At 48.8% G+C, this 2,692-nt stretch overlaps 1 non-coding gene across 1 annotated transcript; it reads left to right on the forward strand.

The window, feature by feature from the left end:
- The first annotated feature begins 279 nt into the window (after nucleotides 1-279).
- Nucleotides 280-351, forward strand: TRNAC-GCA (transfer RNA cysteine (anticodon GCA)). Its single transcript has one exon. It is a non-coding gene; the product is annotated as a tRNA-Cys (tRNA).
- The last annotated feature ends 2,341 nt before the right edge of the window (nucleotides 352-2,692 follow it).

The raw sequence follows: 2,692 nt of genomic DNA on the forward strand, positions 1-2,692 counted from the left end.
TGATAAAAATTGCTAAGAAAACGGAAAAGTAATGTGGTAGAAACTAGGCATGGATTAACATCTAAAACCATCCTGTTGGAATGGTTAAGGCCCTAAGGACCAGTGGAGGGCTTGGAGGGTATTTCAGACTCTCAGAGGAGGCCACTGGACATGGCTCTTGAGGCCAGGGTCAGGGTTGGCAGCTGGGCCCTGGAGAGCTGGCAATGGCTCTGAAAGGCAGATGTGCTGGGTGTGGTGGCAACTTGGAAAGGTACTCATTAAGAATATACTTATAGGCCAGGGGGTATAGCTCAGGGGTAGAGCATTTGACTGCAGATCAAGAGGTCCCTGGTTCAAATCCAGGTGCCCCCTACCAGCTGCCTTTCCTTTTAGGCCTGCCACATGATCCTCTTTCTCCTGGCCTCCCAAGTGTCTGCAATAACCCAGCCTCTGTCAGCCTCAGCCTCTTTTCCCCCTGTGACAAATAGTCTAAGCATGCTGGGCCAAGGCCATGGCATCTCCCTGACCTTAGGCTGGCCTCATACCCCTAGAGGATCCCCTGTCTTGCCTCTTTTTAATGTTGAAGATACAGACTTCTCCTTGCTCTTTGGGGATGCCAGGGCCTCAGGGCACACAGTCTGACCAGCTTGAGCAGCCTCCCGTTGGCTGCCATGTTCCTGCCTTTCCAATCCTCTTCTGGGGCCTGTAAAAGCCTCAAGTGGAGGCCACCAACTTGTCAGCCAAACTGCTGACCATGCACACACTCTAGCAGGCACCATACCCTGGAAATCATGTTCAGGGGATCACCACAGTTACATGGAAAGCCCCAGGGGGCCTGATCAGGGCCTCCTCTTTGCTCCCTCACCTCCTTCTCCCTGCATTTAACACCAGGGATCCTCCTGTGGACTCAAGTATATCTTCTGCCCATTGTTCTCTGGCTTCTCATGGACCTCCAGCCTGTGCCAGCTGCCTTGTCTCTGGAATCTATCCCTGGTCAGGTCCTTCTGCTTACACTCCTCCAGGGTATATGAGCAAAAGCCCTGATCCTCCTCCTGCTCTAGACCTTGGGTCTCCCGGCTAGCTGTGATGCTACAGGAAAAATTGGGTTGATGTCTTTGGCATCCAGGTTAGGGTTGACTACAGAAATGGTAAAAAAGTAGGAGAGGTGTGTGAGGAGAAATAGAGAGAGAGTAAGAGAGAAAAAGAGAGACCAAGACATAGAGACTAAGAGACAGAGATGGTGAAAGAGTCAAGACAGAGACAGAGATAGAGAAGAAGAAGCAGCAGCAGCAGCAGCTGTGGCCTTGGGTGAGATCCTTCTTGCTAGCAAGGCCTGGAGGCTGCTCAGCCATAGGGCAGGTAGCTGAGGGTGCAGGTCCCTGGGGTTTCCTGCCTGTTCATTTGGGCCCTGGGTGATGGCTTGAGGTTCCAGAGATGACTGGCTTAAATGCTAGTGTGAATCTCTTTGTCAGGTGCAGCTGGCATGAGGGTCACAGGGAGACAAAACAAATGGCAGCAGTGGGAGATCCAATGGTTCATAAAGAAAGTGAGCCTCGGCAAGACTGGTGGGAGATGGGGGCAGCAGATTGACCAGCTGCACCCCCCCCAACCGGCTGGAGAACCTTGCCTGGTCATGTACAGAAGATGTCATCCTAGGAGAACAGGGGACAACTACCCCTGTGGGCCACTAACTGTGTGTCCCACATCAGGAAGGAAAGCAAATCCATCAGAAACCAGGGGCTGACAACCAGGCTGGAGCTGCCTTCTGGTGATCAACAGAGAGGGCCTTGTCCTTCTACAGGGCAGAGGAGCCAAAAAGATCAGAAAAGGTGCATAGACCCACCTAATCTCTACCAAATGACCCTCCAAAAATCTATAATGCCTCAAAAATTGTTCTGGAGCAGCATAACCCTCAAAAGATGGAGAGAAATAATTTTTCTGTCCAAAACAATTTAGAAGGGCAGCAGGAAAGATCGAGTATGCCAGAGTGGAAGTGGAGCACAAAGCAGCATGCCAAAGCTGCCTTCACCTACAGCAACAGGTTTTGGGCACAGCTGAATCAGCAGCAAAAGCTTCTGAAGGTCTCAGTCATAGATGGTAAGGGAGGGGGGATAGGACAGCTGCTCAGTAGGTGATCACAGGGGTCCCCTTGCTGGCTTTGGGTGCAAGACTCTTGTTGCATTACTCATATGAAGAACCATGTCATAGTCCAGGGTCATGGTCTCAGAGCAAGATCACCAGCACACACCAGTGCTTGAGACCACAGGGCAGCATGGCAGCAGGGACCCTGGTCACAGTTCCAAGACAGAAAAGAATGCTTGTCGTTACTCATATAACAGAGCACAGGCCTGAGGAACATTCAACAGGGCCCAACATTAACTAATTTTTTTTTATTAAAAGAAGAGAAAAAGATTGGAAAATGAGCAAACAACAATAAAGAAAACACAACTTAGTTATTTTGGTGACAGGGAAGAAAAAACATAAACTCAGAAGAAGACAACAAAGTCAATATTGATATATCCAAAGTCTCCAAAATAAATGAGTTGCTCTCCAGCCCCCCCCCCCAATACTGTGGAACTCAAAAAAGCATTTTAAAACTCAAACAAGACAGGTAGGAGATAAATTGAGAAAACAAATGGGAGTGATACAGGAAAATCATGAAAAAAGAGTCAATAGCTTATCTGGTAAGATAGAATTGGTATATGAAAAAATA

The sequence above is a fragment of the Monodelphis domestica genome, chromosome 5 (genome assembly GCF_027887165.1).
Source record: "Monodelphis domestica isolate mMonDom1 chromosome 5, mMonDom1.pri, whole genome shotgun sequence".
Lineage (NCBI taxonomy): Eukaryota > Metazoa > Chordata > Mammalia > Didelphimorphia > Didelphidae > Monodelphis > Monodelphis domestica.